Here is a 17,799-nt window from a genome sequence, read left to right on the forward strand (position 1 = left end):
CCAACATCAGTGTGTGATCTCACAAATGCGCTTCTGGAGGAATGGTCAAAAATTCCCATGAACACACTCCTAAACCTCGTGGAAAGCCTTCCCAGAAGAGTTGAAGCTGTTATAGCTGCAAAGGGTGGACCAACGTCATATTAAACCCTATTGATTGAGAATGGGATGTCACTTAAGTTTATATGCGAGTCAAGGCAGGTGAGCGAATACTTTTGGCAATATAGTGTATACCTACCGATGTGGCATTTTTCACAGCACTTAGTAAAAGTTTGAACATGAACAACCCGCCTCCCTCCAAAGCCCCGCCCACTTCTCTCTGCCTGAGCTCTGAGGCTCCCCTCCTCTCTCCTGATGCATGTGGAGGAAGCAGAGGCAGAGGTCCGATCTGCTTCGGTGTGTCCGTGGACCCCTCAGTAATCAGATACATCATCCACCTGCCACGGGCCCGCGGCCCCTGTTCCATCAGTAAACCCTGTATTTAAGGGTGTGGTCTGTGCGGTACTGGGTCAATGTCTTCACTTCACCACGGAGATGAGATGTCCAGGCGACGGGCGCACACACTGTGAATGCGAGGCCTCCGCGAATTTTCTGTGGACATTTGAGGTTTCATAGTCCATACATTTATCATCCTACATAATCCTACACTGTGTGACACCATGTACATGTACCTGTATGAGTCCCATGGTTATAAAAGCTGAGCTTTGTTCAGACCTGTTTAGTCCAGTACATCCAACTTCCGGACTTTTATCTCCATCCTTCATTCATCGGACTCCTGTTTGTTCCCCTTAGTTGTTGTTGATGTTAATAAATCAATTTTTTCCCTTCCACGTGTGCATTTGAGTTCTGTCCATTCACATCCTTGGACAGTAGACTGTGGTCAGTGACAGGAGGGGCAGCGCAATTGAAGCGTCAGATTCAGAGGGACACATATCAGATGCGGAGACGGCAATAACGGATTGGATGCTGGATGGCCGTAATGGATGATTGACAGGAGGCTCAGCCAGGTTTGGCCAATTATTTCATTCGGACCAAATAAAATGATTGGTCAGACTTTCATCAGAAATATATGAGAATTGAACATTTTTGAGTTCAATACCCGGTGGATTTCTTTAACATTTTAGTTTGACACATGCTTATTAGGAGCATTTTAAGATGACAAAAGAAAAGTGTAAAAATGCCACATCATATGGTATAGCTTTAAGACTGAAATCTCACCCTTTAGTCATAACTAATAGGGTGTACATTACTTTCTGTTACCAGTCCACAATGAAAAGTGACATATTTTGCAGAAATGAACGAAATATAGATATTATATAAATATGATAGGAAAATACTGTTGCACAATTCCATAGCTGTCAGTACAGAGTTAAATGAGTGTCAAAAATCGCCATTTAGTAATCGCTGAATGAAGTGTTGATTGTTTATGACATAGGGAGTAGTGAAGGAGGGGAGAAGCAAATGTGGACTCGTACTTGTACTCATACTTATTGTCTTCCCCTTATCCGTGTCTGTGAATGTGGACATTAACTTAAAATGAAATAACCCTGATGATATCACAATGACATCATTAGATGGATATTATTCTCCTGGGTATCTGCAGTTTTGAGGAAGCAGATCTTATGACTTTCAGTCATTTTCAAGGCATCTTTGATCAAATTTAAGACCTTGCATTCACAAAAATAACAGTATGTATGTATATATATAAATATATATATATATATATATATATATATATATATATATATATACACACACACGTGTGTGTGTGTGTGTGTGTGTGTGTGTGTGTGTGTGTGTGTGTAGGCAGAATTCCACTGAAACTGTATTTTCAATAAAATTAATTTACTTCATAGCATAAGGAAAAATAATGCAAAGGAGGAAGAGCAAACCAGTGTATCAGAAATGCCATGTGTTACGCAGGTGTGATTTAGCCAATGGGCAATACATGTTACATCATTTCAACACATGTAAGAGTAGTGACCTTTTCACAGAAGGAACATTTGAAAGACACAGTAAGTGAATGACAAGACATCCATAGCCACCTACTGGACGCTCCTGCTTTTGCAGTTGTTCAACCTCAGAATGTGTAACCTGCAAAGTGCTGGAATAAAAACACAACCCTCGACTCCATCACCACCCATGAAGCAGGACACCCTGAGGATATTCTGCACCATGGCACACGCAGCTCTGCTAAACCTTATATTTACCCTTGATGGTTGTTCAGATAACCCCTGCCAAGTTGTGATGAATGATAATCATTTCAGATGCATGCAGCACTCCAGGATAAATGAAGCTTAGCTTGGAAGTATGCGTCATATCTACAGATCTAACAGTGAATCATTAATGGTAAAGGTTTGCTTGAGGTGTTTAACGGTTTTCATGCCAGACATCTTCTGTGCAGTGGGGACTACCTTTTTTCTAACATTATGTGACATAAAGTAACAAGACTAGAGAGAATGCAGATGGATGGACTTCATATGAGGTTTAGAAAGAGCTTGAGTAACACTGAATCACACAAGAAATTACAATGAACACTAACCAAAAGCATATACATTCCTAGGTTTTATAGTTCTTCCATAGACTTCCAAAGTGTAGAAATCATGAAATCAGAAAATCATTAATAAAGGATGATTTGGACATTTATCTATATATGAAACATGCAATGTCTGTTCTGAAGTGTAACCATTCTGAGTCTAAATCCATTCACAGAATGATTCTTCAGACGGTTAAAAGCTGGAAAAAGGCTGAGACAGAGGTGATCAGAGTGAGACAGGAGTAGGTCAAGGACATCTAAAGGACAGAATTACAAACGATTATGCTGAACCACAAGAGGTTTGAATAGGGTTAGTGTAAATGATTTAAAACACATTCATGCATATTTCTACAATCTGTTCATTTCAATGTTTTCTTGTTTCATAAGTGTTTTATAATTATATATATATTATATAAATATATTATAGTATTTATGTCTTAGGTTTCATTCTATTTTCAAAATTAAGATCAGGTCTTTTATTTTAAAAGGCTAGTGCCATGAAGTGCAGTAAATTAGTGAACCATAAAGTTAAAAACAAATGGAAGAATCATGCCATGCCAACCAAGCCATGTGTCTGCGTACTTCACATGCGTTTGTAGATGCTTCGCACCAAGGTGATAAGAGCACAAGATTTGTCAGTCACTTTCTGACATGTTGTGCTTTACTATAAAATGCACCACAATATCTTTGTATGGTTAATCAGGTTGAGCTGTTAGCATATTTGCATTACTCTTACAGTGATATTAATGGAAACTAGGACAACTTTGTTACCTGGCAGTAAATATGTCTTTGTACAGTTGCCTGCTACTATACTACGGTGATGATAACAGTGTTTGGCATTCATTGGGTCAGTTTGGTAGGAGGGACTATTTATTAAATGATGTTTTGTATTGATTAAATTTACAAAATGACAATTAGTTTATGTACTCTTTTATGATTTAATGCTAATTCATGTATTCATTCAGAGGCCAATAAAAACATGATTTGAGTTTAATGAAAGCAGAGATATTCTTTAAGGCTAGAGTAAGGTTACTCTATAAAAGCGTGGCAATACATCTTTATTTTTCTCTTACGGTGTGTTCTCAGCATGTCCAAGGTTCATGGATGGACAAAACTGAAAAAAAGAAAAGATACTTGTGGATCATCATGTTGTGACTTAGACCATCATTCAGCTAAGGATGCTACAGTTTGATTGAGTTTTCATACTGGTTTCACCACCTCAGTTAAAAATCAATATCCCTTTATGTGTACACTATATTTACATGTAAATATAACATATTTTCCCACAATGGAACTGAAGGCCTGAAACACCAAAGTTTGCAGTACAGACAAAACCTGTGTTATGTCACCATGGTGTTTAATGTGTACCTGTACTGGTCATGCTTATGACATTAATTGTGCTTTGTGTATTACTTGTAAGCAAAAGAGGTGCAAATTCAGTAAAAAAAAAAATCACCTTAAATGCACCACCCTGGACCTTTTTATTACATGAAGTATGTGCTATTAACGTTGTTTCCATTTGATTGAGTACGAGTAAATGAACAGCAGTCAGTGAGCGAGACTGAGTGGAAAGCATGTGTTAAAGAAGCAAATGATGGCTTGCAATTTTGAGGAAATGGGTGTAAATCATTACCTATTCGATCTGATAATGTGTCATTTTAGATTGGTGTCCACTTTGTCCTCATGAGGGTTGCACGGGGTGCCAGAGCCTATCCTGGCTACAACAAAGGTGGGGTACACCCTGGACATGTTGTCAGTTCATCACCGGGCTAACGTATACAGACAATTCACTTTCAATATCACAAATACAAGTGATTTAGTTTGACCAACTCACCAACTAAGGTATTTGTCTTTAGAGAGTGGAGTCACAAGATGACAACTTGCAAACTCCACACAGACAGACACAGTACCTCCTTGCTGTGAGGCATCCGTGCTAACCCCTGCACCACTGTGCCATCGCTCTGTTTTAATACGTTATTTTAGATTGAAACCAACAAACAAATCAGCTAATCTGGAGTCTCAGGAGGGCAGCAACTTTGACAGGTAAAATCCAGTGTCTTCGAATAAAGTCCTATAACACCTTTAGTCTAAGCCATCTGAAAAATAACTTGCTTGACTTGAAGTGCAATTTTCATCCAAACTTCATGCCGTGGAGTCATACTAAAACAATACTAAATGTGCAATTCTACATCATGAAATGGATAAGAAGGTTCAAAAAGATTTTCAAACACCAAGTGGTGAAATGAGATCTTTACATATTTCATTTTTATGTGCATTATCATTATTACTGATGCATTTCATTAACATTCTGTCTACAGCTCCAGAAACATGTCGTAGTGTTTAGTATCATTTTAGAGCTTGAGGAGTCATCGAGTTGTGTATTGTCACAGACGCTCAAGGTGGCAACGTTTGCTGACAACAAACAGCAAACGCATACAACAGGCATGTCATTGATTTCAGACCCTGCCGCTACTGACTGAGCACTCATCAATACACAGTCAATACACCTCTGATTGTGGATGAAAGTTTTGTGCTCCTGAAGAGAAAACATTGATCTATAGGGACAATCATCTCAGAGGGCAAACAGGTTAGACTCCATACTAACCTGCTCTGCACCGTCTATTCAAGTCCAACGCTTATTCTGGCATTAACAAAAAAAAACACTTATTGTGTTCTATGTAAGACCTTCTGAGGTAATGACAGGAAAAAGGTCATCTCATTTTGGGACACAATGTGTTTGTCCTCATGCTCTTTTACAATGTCACACTGAGACAAAGTCACTTAAAGAACATCTGACGTCTAGTTGAATTATCCTTTCTGAGGACACAATATATGAAGACACCATACAATGGACTAGGGATGCATGTAATAATGTAATTTATAAATTGCATGTACAGTATGTATTGTGTGTCTGTCTGTCTGTCTTTCTATGGTTATATTTTAGAAGATGAACCATGTGAAAAGTGCATCTTAAATGTTATTTGCTTTCACTAATTGTTAAGGATTTTGACAGTGAATATCCTGTCGTCTTATATTTTAAAAGAGACATTAATAGTGTTTTGAAGAAGTGCCCTGTCTGTTACCTACGACCCTGATGAACATTATTTATAATGCCAAGTAAAATCCAAACACTGACCCTGTATTACTCTACGAGTTGTTTTTTGTTCTTCTAAAGCTAATGCTAAACACGCAACTGGTGGAATAAAAACATGCTTTTCCCCCTGACTAGACAACAAAAGATGATGTCTGTAAGCTACAGGGGTCGACAAAAACAACTTTATCTGTAACATAAGCTTGAATGATCTTGATTTTCACACTACTTCATGCTCCAGCTGAGTTCTGTGTGCACTGATCTGTGCCTCCATCCAGCAACAGTCACAGTTCTACCTGCACACTGCTCACATAGATAACATAGAAATGAACTATACAGACTGACCTATGGAGCTCTACTGTTAATACTAATCAAACCAGTTGATCGGGTCAATATCAGACAGGTATTTGTGTCACTCTGTTTGTTAACCCATGATGTTATTTCCTGTTTAGGATCCACATCTATTCATAGAGAGTCAGAGTTCCACCCCTTCTACTGTGCCCCATAGGACCTAACGTCAGAAAAAATATCAGCGGTGGTCAATGGCAAGAGGAAAATTATTTTTTCATCCTATTTTAATTGTGGCATCAATTACACATTATAATTTCACAAACCAAAAAAAAAGTCACAGTTTGTGGTTGGAAAAGTAAGGAAACATCTAGTTTTGTGTTTAACAGCTGAATGAACTGCATCTCTTGTCATCAACACCAGAACTTGACACAATTTATCATAATGTTCATGAGTAAGGGAAAAATTATTTTTAAAACAAAAGGTAAATAAAAAACAATTTACGTTAGTACACAACTGAGCATGAAGCAAAATGATGCCCCCCTGTAGATGAAGAGGCAGTATTTCACACCTTAAAATAATGATCTGTATAATAATAATGAACTCAAAGTATTTGAGTCAAATAAATGATTTTTTTCCCTATCTGAAGCCTAACCAGTGCCTCATTAAAGAAAGAAGTTATTGTAAACCAGCATACAGGTTTTCATGTTGAGAGTTTGGACCTGGAAATGAGTTTTACTGCACTATGATGCCAGATTTAAATGGATATTGGACTGGTGTATCTCTACTGCAAAGGGGAAAAATTAATCTGAATAGAAATGTGCCAATTTCAGAATTCATGGTCTATACCAACACCAATGATTGTTTCTGCTTCTTCAGTTTGCTTTTGTTGTTATTTATTTTATCCATGAACAATTAAAGAAATCATCAAAAACATAAAAGCCATTCATCACATTATCTTTGAATGAACACAGATTCAAACACACAAATTTATGACACAGCATGTAAATGGGTGGTTCTATGAAATTGGGTTAATTTTGGTACCTGGCACTTTGCCAGCTTTTTTAGACCCAATAATAAAAGACAAATTTTTAATAAAATATTGGGGCCAAAAATAGGACCAAAATTAGGACAGGAAAAGCTACCTTGGTGTCAGTGCATTTTATCTTGAAAACATGGCTTGAAATGGTCTTATATACCACTATAAATAGAGACACTGTTAAATGTGACAATCCTAGTGGTTTTCCTAATCCTGACCTGTGGGTTTTTAATGATTCCATTATTCCAGGTTACGCACATAACCCATCATGTTCACTACGTTACATGCGGAATCTGCCCATTTAAACACACATAAATCACAAGTGATTTTGCATCGCAGTCATTTTTGTGAAACACTCTGCCTTACATAACTGGTTCGACTCCCAAAATGTACCTGTGAGAGAATAAAAAGATATTCCAAAAAATAGTAGCGCATAATTTTCATGTCCTTTTTATCATGGTACATGCATATTCTTATCTTAAAAAATAATTAGTGCTGGGCAGCGATTAAAATTTTTAATCGCAAATTAATCATGTGGATTTCTGCGATTAATCACAATTAATCGCATAGTTATATTTGGGGGGGGCAACATCAATTCCACATTGCAGCGCTTACAAACAACGTTGGCCTTCTCAACCCCCACTATCTGAAGACATTTAAAATGAAAATGTCCATGTAAAAACCTGCTATTTTTCTCCATGTTTATGTCCCCACCAGTTTATTTCCGCTTGTGAGTGATTGACAGGAGTCTTAAGCCCACTAGTAAGTACTAATACTACTAAGCTCAATAATATGTGATGTTCAGTTGTTCAAAGCAAGCAAAAGGGGCCCTCTAGTGGTTGGAATAAATTGCACTAACATGTGTTTGTCCTTGCGATGTTCCCGTAGTCAGTTTGGACATAAGAAGGAACTAACAGACACATTTCTTTCGCTCTGTTTGTATGGCCCCAAAAATGTTTGCCTGTGAGTATTTTATGTTCAGTTGTTGTAAGAATGTATAGTATCAAATATCTCTGATGTGAACCTTTGTTGCTGGATAAAAAGATGTTGTAAGTGTCTTAAGTTAATCTGTAAATGCTAATCATTAGCGTGTCCATAGATTTTCCCATTCAAGTTAGCATCGAGCTAGCGGTCATTTCCCCATTCATTTAAATGTACTATAATGCCATGTAAATGTACTACGGCAATGAACAGAACTGAGACATATTTTGTATGTATGTTGCAGTTTTACAGTGAGTCTCAAGTAAAAGATTTGGAGAGAAGATTTGGGCTTTTCTTCAGAAACCTGTTGTCTATCTGCCGAGCTAATCGCTACATGAACCTGCATAAAGAATTAGCAACCCATCTCCGGCTGCTAGCATAAACGAATTAGCTTAAACATGTTAATAATACATTGTAATAAACACATCCTAAATAATGTCATAAACATGTTTCTAATGTACAGAGCCCTGGAAGGGACATGAAGAAAAAAAAAATTTATTGCGTTAAAACGCAATAGTTCAAAAGTATTGCATTTTAATACAATAGTTTTTGCATTATAATGCAAAAGTATTGTGTTTAAACGCAAAAGAGTTGCATTATAACGTAATAGTTTTTGCATTGGGATCTGCATTCTGGATCGGACAGGTCGGTCAGGTCTGACACACCACCCTGCCCTGTGCCCTATGCATGTGTAGTTCAGATGACCGTAACTCTTTCATTATTTGTCTGATCAGAAAAATTCCAACAGTTTCCGAAACCTGACACACTGTGCTTTATGGACATTCTTGGATCAGTGTGAAAATTTCACGGGCACCCGTCCTAGAAGCCGCAAAATAAGCCATTCTGTGACTGGGGACGCACACAGCAGACCGGATTCATGGAGCGGAGAACCAGAGTGCATAACGGAGTAGATAACGGATTAGATCTAGTGTTGGAAAATGTAGGCAAGATGGACATCCCAAGTTCCATGACCCCCCTGGAGGTTTACGGATGGATTTGTGACGGAAGGAGCGACTGATGGAGCAACCTCTGAAGAAGAAAGGTAAAGTTCACCCAGTTCCGTTTAGTGGATTTTCTACATGACTGAAGCACTCTCTGCTTTTTTCTATGTAGTTTGTACTTGTTTTACTTTATTGTATGTGTAAATTGATGCTTATACTGCATGGTGGTTTTATAGAATGAAGTATGAACCATGTAGAATATGTGTAAGTTTGTAGTATGTTGTACTTTCTGTGCGTAAAAGTGCGCATGATGCTCTACAAAATGAAAGCGCATTCGCTGATGTTCGGTGACTTTTTTTTTCCTCCATAGTGCAATTTTACCTCGTCTTGTTTGTCTAATACATTGTTCTATGTGTGTCATTTTCCCATGTGTCCACCGGAAGTTACATTCAAGGATGAAGAGGGAGAAGCCACGGTGATGCGCAAAGGCTCTGGTGATGAGAGCAGATACTGAAGACTGTCCACATCACAGACGCAGGACGGAGGCAGAGCCTCCGAGATGATCAGTCCAAATACCACAGACATTCAACACATCCACAGGATGACTGACTTTTGGTTTCAAGAGCCTATTTTCCATGTGCAGACTCTGCCATAGAAGCACTGGCTGGATGTGTGAGACCTGTGAACTGACAGAACTGTTTCTGACAGAACCATGGATGTGAAGGCACTCTGCAGCCACAGAACAGACAAATGCCCTGTTTGTGTGTGTGTGGGTAAAACACCTGTAGACTTTGGATTTTTGCCCTGTTTTTGCACAATAAAAGGCAAATACTCACACTGTTTGTTGTAAATACTTTTTATACTTTCAAAGTTCATATTTAACTTTCAAATCTTGTATCCATGTGTAGTTTCAGTGTTTTTCTCTGCTAAAACTAAAAAAAAAAACTAATTCTGTTTTTGTGTTTTTTGTCATTTTAAACTGTTATTACAGTATTAAAACAAACAGTGACTGCTATACTGAACATTCGAAGTGGTCTGCAAAAATTGACAAAAGGACTCAAAGCATATTTTCTGACCTTTTTATGGTCAAAATGAGAAAACAAGTCCAGGTGGACCATTTTAGGCTCAGGAGTATAAAGGATTTTAATACAATGGGCACATCCTCCTGTCTCATGCGCAGACCATTCACACTCGGTGCACATCCACCTGAATCCATGTGTCCACCAAAATCCCAGTTACTAGCGAGCTTCAGATACACCGACGCTAGTTGTCGTAGCCAATAAAAAGAAAAATGTTTGAGGACAGCTCGTAGGTATCCTTGTGCCGGATCCTACATCTCTCTGTTTACCACGGCGTCTTGAGGAGTACTGACAGGTTCAACCCCATTTTTATACAGCCTACCAGAGCTCCGGAGCCGCATGTGGCTCTTTCATCCCTCTGCTGCAGCTCCCTGTGGCTTTGGAAAATTAATAAGTATTTAATTTAAATGCATCTTATTTTAGTTTGTTAGTTATTTAAATGTAATTCTAAATTTGAAGATTATGGTGATATTAGGTATGGCAGGTATTATGCTTTGCTGCGTCTACATCTACATACGTCAATACTTGTTGGAGATCAGTTCAATATAAGTTACACATTGATTCAAAGCATGTTACTCATAGGTTAGAAATAAGTTTTGGACTGGTGCAAGGTTGAACCACCTTGGGGGTGGGGGGGCATGGGGGCCCACTTATCTGCCTTGGCAGAGGTCTGCACTCTCTGAGTGCTTCTAGTTTGAATATGTATCTCAAGTATCTCTTTGTTAAAATGTGAAAAACCTCAATAAAAATGAGAGCATCAAAAAAAGAAATAAGTTTTGGATACACTAGACATTATCTCAATGTATTCTGACTATGAAGCTGGAAATGATTAATGATAATTCAATTAATTTTAATGGGGAAAATTGAGTTACGAGCTGGGTCACGGAACAAATTAAACTCATAAGTTAAGGTACAAATGTATATCCGTACATCCCCATTCTACAGAATGCATTTTAGTAACTATAAAGCTGCCCTTTTGTTTTTTAATTTCATACAAAAAAAGTATTACTAATACAGTACTACTTGTGATGTGAAACCGGTAGCCCATAATAAAATGAAAACTCATTAAAAAAAACTTTGCACAGCTCTGTTGATCCATTTTAGCTTGTTTTGAGTTGTTGGTTTGGTTTCACTGAATGAAAACTGTCATCAGCTGAGTTTTTATCTGAAGAACTGGCTGTGGTTTACAATAGAAAAGGCCCCCCCAAAAAAACAGCATACAAATGCACAAAACTGCCCTTTAGATATAGAAAGTAAACAAGCGTCTGGGGAATGGAGTTGAACTTGAAACAACTAGATAAAAAAAAAATTTACTCAGTGGTATGGATACCAAAATATAGCAACAATTAGAGTGAACATTGATCTGTATATGTGCAATTAATATGCCAGACTGTTGTTTTTTGCTTGTTGCTTGCTAAGATTAATAATTAGAATGATCTTTTATGAAGCACATGTGTAGTGTTCATGGCTGGACTATAGATTAATGCTTTTCCCTTGGAGCCAAAGAGAGATTCATGTGTATAAACTCCAGGCTGCAGCATCATAAAAATTGCATCATGATAGAAAAATATAATAAAGAAAACTGACAGAGACATTTTCTGCCAAACTATCAATTTTTTTTCAATCTGTAGTCCTCAAACAATAGACCAATTTGAGGTGTATTGGAAACACTAGCTCGGTACAACTGTGTATGAAAATCGTCTGTTTCTTTCCCATTTCTCTGAAGCAATGAGATGAAAGATAATAAAGTTGAGAAAAGTTAAAGAACAAACAAAGTATATCTAAATCTAGTTAGCCTGGCAGTGGCACAGTAATTTGTATTTGCTTTATATCAATGCAGCAGCAGGCCTCCGCTGGTCCCCTTTATGTACTCTATAATTTGTGTTGTGATGGGTTTGTACACTGTGCTCCTCCAAGCGCTTCAGCTACCTGGTGCACAAACACACCTCTATTTCCTCTGTGCTCTGTTGTTTTGGTGACTTCTATTCCTCACCGAGCGGATGGAAGGGGGGTAAAGTCATTGGGACGCCTGAGGATCAGCTTAAAACCCTCACCTAAACTGTAACGCTCCAGAATGAGAATAGCTACAGATCCGGTGGTAATAACAGACTGCAGTTGGATCACATGCTTGTTTTTCAGTGCACAGATTAGTCTGGAATTATGATGATACCCAGGGGGCAGGAATCTTATTTTCTGTCCTCCTGATAAGAAAACAAGAGCAGGCGACAACCAAAAGGAAAGAGAGGGAGAAGGTGATGTGTGTGTGATTTAACATGCTGTGCCTCATGCTGCTGTGTTGGTACTCTAATTTAAGGGACTGGATCAGATAGTGTCTGACGGGTAATGTTTCAATGCTGGCTCTGACAAACACAGCTTCATGTCCTGTGGCACAATAGATCTGCTGTGCTTGCATCCATTTGGCACTTCATAAAACCATGTTTAATTATATGTGCTCTTACTTGAAAAGGTTTCTACATGTAAAATACACCTGGATAATGGAAAAGTGTTGACATAGGAATAATAGAAGATAGTGTTATTGAATAAAGTATGCAAGAAAAACTAAATCTTGAGCTACTTCATTTTTTTTGATCAGTTGGAAGAGCAGAACATGGAATAAACATCAAACAAATAATTTACCTTTTTTTTTTTTTTCCACATTTTAAGCGCTTCATAAATTGCTGGACAAGCTGTCATTTTTTTTAATAACTGTTTGTGGAGACTTGCTATTTGGCCAAGCTTAAGTTTCTGAATTTTTTAAAGAAATGTCCACAAAAGATAAGGAAAAACAATTTCACAAACCACTGAAATGTCTGATTGCAAACATTATATTGTCACCCCCTCTGTTATCTCTGACAGAACAAAGATTAATGTCTGCAAAGCTTCATCCAAGAGGATTTGATCTTCATCAAAGAAATCATAATGAGGTAAATATTTCACACCGACGTACAATTTTCAATCAAAAATCGGTTACTTATATTAATACACAGAGAAAATCACTCCTCTAAAGTTTCCACAGGCAGACTGTGTCCTCATTTACACCTGGATGTTGATGTTAAAATGTGAAATATTAAATTTCATGTTGAGCTGCAGAGCAAAACAAATAAACAGACCTTATTGTCACCGTTCATCTCTCCAACACTCTATATCCCACAGGAAAGTCATTGATTTTCCAGTTATAATCAACACCAAATTACTGAACGTCACATGATAAAGTGTTGGGGTCCGCAGGCATTTCTCCAAAATGGGTTTCTGAATCTGGTCATGTCACCATGGCAACTCCAGCTGTTTGACAAGGAAAAAGAAGTCTTCTGCATCGATTCATCTTCAAAACAGGACCTTTTTCTGTTCGAAGCTCCCTCCAAGTCCACACACGCACACACCTCTTCCCTTTGGAGAGAGGTTTTCAATGTTTGACAGCAGTGTTGTGAGGCCTGAATAACAACACTGGACCTTTGATCTGTAGAGTGCTACAAGTTTTATATTGTATAGAGAGTCTGTGAAAGTTGAAATCCCCAGAACAACATTTGCAGTTATATAGTATTTTGTACAAGTATCATCTGAAGCATTGGAACATGTTACAGACTCAAAAGCATTGATGATCTCAGACAGACCAACACGATGAACAGGCAATAAAAAATCTGAGCTCTAAATCTACACAGCGGACAAAACTACTGTATAATCTTATGAGGTTGTATTTCTTTGTAGCTGCCTTATAATGATTATACTTCTATAAAGGTTATACTTCTCGGACTTTGTGTTTTATTGATTTATCTGTTGTAATGCTTGATAGATCTTGATTGCTGCAAGGCATCCTCACCACTCATGCAGGACAAAAAAACCTGCTGTGACCCTGAAATGAAGCGTCACAGAATCTCTAGTTGTAAATGGGTGCTTCTATGAAACTGATACCTAAAAACAGGACAGAGGGGCTAAAAATTCAAACCAGATGTAGACTATGGTTATGAAGCAAGTGTTGGAAGCACTTCGGGTCTATTTTAGAAATAAATATTTACTGAGATAAAAGATAAGATATTTTTCAGATACATTTTTCTATTATTTTAATACAAAAATCTCCATGTAACATCGTAAAAAAGACACAAAAATTACATGCTGCTATGTTTTTTGAATATCCTTTTATTCTCTCACAGGTACATTTTGGAAATTGAACTAATTACGCAAGCAGAGTGTTTCACAAAAATGGCCACTTTTGCAAAATCACTTGCGATGTTTAAATGGGCAGGTTACGCATGTAACGCAAGTGGACACGATGGGTTACACATAAAACTTGGAATGAGACTGCCAATTCATGAAAAACCTGCATGTCTCGATTAGAAAAACCACTAGGATCATCAAATTTAACAGCGTGTCTTTATTTATAGAGGCATATAAGACCATTTCAAGCCATGTTTTCAAGATAAAATGCACTGACGCCTTGGTAGCGTTTCCTGTCCCGATTTTGTTCCTATTTTTGGCTCCAATATTTTATTAAAAATTCATTAATTTTGGGATGGCTCAGAGCAAGAGTATTTTTTTTTTTGGCATTTATCTGAGGTCATCATTAGGTACATCCGGGGGGGGGGGGGGGTTATGTCTAAATTTCTCTTTTATTATTGTGTCTAAAAAAGCTGGCAAAGTCCCAGGTACCAAAATTAACCCAGTTTCATAGAAGCAAAAAAATTTGTCTTTAAGAAAATCGACCCTGCATATTTTTTTTATCAGATATGGCTGTATCGAACCTACAAGTGCGACCCATGGCAACACACAACGGAAACCTACGTGTGTATCCCTGTATAAATGTCTTTCAGGACTGGCAAAGGAGGGAGGGTCGCTCATAAAAAATCTGAAACGTGCCCTGTAATCACCTGGCTCATTGTTTAATGGAGTCCATCTCAAGGTTTTGGGTCAAGATGGGTCACCATTTCCCCCGTTTATTTTGGTGAAGAAAAGGTCGGAGTGCGCTCCTCGGCCAAGCCACTGTTAATACACAGGAGATAAATTAACAGCCCCCCCGGCAGTCTTCTGGGAATAGTTTCTGCCTCACAGCACACAGCAGATTAAACCAAAGGGGAACAATATTCACAAATCAGCCAATGGTTATGAGCAAAGAGGCAACACTATCTGTCAGAGAGCTCCTGCCTGACGCCACCACCAACATAAGATTTTGCCCAACATATGATATGTGCTGTGAGGACCCCATTTTTTCCCCCTCTCATAGGACATTATGGATCCCCCTTGAAGCCGGGAGGGGTTTTATGCAACCAAATCACAACGACACATGGAACTGTTCACTTAAAAATGTATTGTTCCTACATGTACCCATTTAATTATCATACTCTTCTGCATTATATACAATCATACTCACCAAAAAACAGCAGATTTTTCTGGAAGTTATATTACTCAAAGTTTCCAGCTGTATTGCACTCCCAAACGGTATTGGGATGTTATTTTATTAAAGTGATGAAATATGGCTGTTTGTACCAGTGCTAGGGTAGTGAGATTCTACTGCTAAATTGTGTTACATGTTTTGCTGTGATAGAAAAAATGAATTATACACAAATCATCTGAAATATTTCTTCAATAAAAGACAAAAGGACAAAAGATCTAAGACACATCTGTTGAGTCATAAATAAATATGTTATGTTACTGAATCTGGAGTCTCAAAATTACATTGAGTCTTAGGCCTTTTCATCTCCTGAAAGACACAACCAAGGTCCTACAGTAGTTCTATGCCTTCGGCCTAGTTAGTTTAGCTTTGGCATTGCAATTTTGGGAGCAGAATAAAATGTCCTGCTGTCATCATCTACATGTGCTGTGTCTTGTTTTATAGACTGCTGTACATGTCAAACTATGGTCCAGTTTTTTCTGGACTCAGACAGCTTTTTTGGGACAGACTAAAGAGCAGAGACTTAGTTTATATCGTGGTCTGCAGGAAGTCTCACAGCTACAAATGTAGATTTTTGAACTGGAAGCACACAAAATCGGGACCAAACAAGGAGATACCAATCAACATATTGTTTTTATCCGTTTTAGACTGAAACTGGGCAATAAGGCAGAAGAAAAAACGAGATTTTTTTCAATGTTCAATGACTATATGATGTTATTGTTTTCTGGCTCTAAGAAGTGAAGGCAGAACATGAACTCTCATTGCTAAAGCCATATACCATATATGACAGGAGCAACACTTTCACAATTAATATACTACTAGAGGCAGTTATCCCGCTTTAATATTGAGAAGACAATGATGACACTCTTTTATCAAGCTTTTATTGAATCTGTTTTAGCTTTTTCTCTGGTGTCATGATTTGGACAGTTGTCTCTCAAAGAACAGAACTCACTTGACCAGATAATTAAGTGGTCCAGTCAACTGATTGCGGAGTTGCAGCTGAGTCTGGAGTCACAATGCACCAGACAGCTACAGCGAATAGCTCAGTCCATCTTAAGAGATGACTCCCATCCCCTTGTGAGTGAGTTCCAGTCAATGCCTTTGGGGAGAAGACTAATGCCATGTTTCCACTACATGGAACTGGCTCGACTCGGCTCGACTCAACTCGGGTACCAGGTACTATTCCTGGAGACCGTTTCCGTTATAGGATACTACCAACTTTAGAGTACCTGGACGTCATAGTGATGCTGCACGTAACTTCTGTGACATCTGCTCAGAGAGTTGCTGATAAACTTGCTTGTTGCGTGTTGTCCTGTCAAGTTCACGCTGAATTTTGTCATCAGCCACCAAGGACAGAAAGGCCTGAATCTCTTTGCTCAACCACAGTGTAGTATTGCAGGCTGCCATCATGTTAACCTACCGGTATATTCACTGAAAACTTCCAGATCTGTTTTTTTAACTTGGCGGGTTGCACATTGATGACACAATGATGCAGAGACAACTCTCTGACCAATCAGTGGTCTGCAGTGTTTACACTTCATGTTTTTGTATCTTTTCCCCTGTTTTGGAACTTCAGTGGAGTAGAGATCAAAAAACCAGTACCGGATACCAGATTCCAGGTTCTTTTACAAAATGGAAATGCAAAAAGGTCGAGTTGTTCGAGTCGAGCCAGTACCATGTAGTGGAAACGCAGCATTAAGGTCGCAAGGTCAAAGACTACATGCTATAGGAATAGCTTTATTTCCCCACTGCTGCTTCTCTCTTAAATAAGCCATCATGCACTTTTCAACCTTTTATTGGAATTTACCAGTTATTTATTTGTATTTATTACTTTTTAACAGGCCTTTGTGCACTTTTTAACTTTCTACTGAAGTTTATCATTTGTTTCTATTTATTACACTTTGACATTTTCTTGTCAGGTTAATGCTGCTGTTTGTTTTTTAAATAAGTGCACTTCTATTCTAAACTTTTTAAATTTTTACTGAAGTCTTCTAGGGACGATGGTTTGACATTCTCTTTGTCCTGGTATTTTAATTTATTTAATCTTTTATCTTTATCTGAGTCCGGATCAGTGAGCTTCTGTGAGTACTTGCCCATGTGTATTTGTTATTGTCCTCTGTGTCTATGTTTTGTTTTGCCTTTTGTTACCTCCGCCAAGGAGGTTATGTTTTTGCCGGCGTTGGTTTGTTTGTCTGTCTGTTTGTCCGTGTGCAAGATAACTCAAAAAGTTATGGACGGATTTGGATGAAAATTTCAGGAAATGTTGATACTGGCACAAGGAACAAGTGCTTTTCTAGTTTTTGTAATGTTTTGTAATTTCATTTTCTTTTCTTTCTTTTTTCTTTCTTTTTTTTTTGAGCAATTAATCACTCCGGAAGAATATCAGTTTTGTGAGTATGGCATTTTTCAAGATTTTCAGAATGCAGGAACCTTGATTAATTAACTTATGTTAATGTCCTATTTT

The 17,799-nt window shown here is 38.0% G+C and overlaps 1 protein-coding gene and 1 long non-coding RNA gene across 2 annotated transcripts in view; one reads left to right on the forward strand and one right to left on the reverse strand.

The window, feature by feature from the left end:
* Positions 1–17,799, reverse strand: part of LOC115421534 (PDZ domain-containing RING finger protein 4) — a 175,020-nt gene that overhangs the window by 88,331 nt on the left and 68,890 nt on the right. The window lies entirely within an intron of this gene.
* On the forward strand, positions 3–16,398 carry LOC115421536 (uncharacterized). The gene is made up of 4 exons (XR_003935698.1): positions 3–13; positions 5,688–5,696; positions 11,702–11,710; positions 16,164–16,398. It is a non-coding gene; the product is annotated as an uncharacterized LOC115421536 (long non-coding RNA).

This window comes from Sphaeramia orbicularis, chromosome 6, assembly GCF_902148855.1.
Source record: "Sphaeramia orbicularis chromosome 6, fSphaOr1.1, whole genome shotgun sequence".
Taxonomy (NCBI): domain Eukaryota; kingdom Metazoa; phylum Chordata; class Actinopteri; order Kurtiformes; family Apogonidae; genus Sphaeramia; species Sphaeramia orbicularis.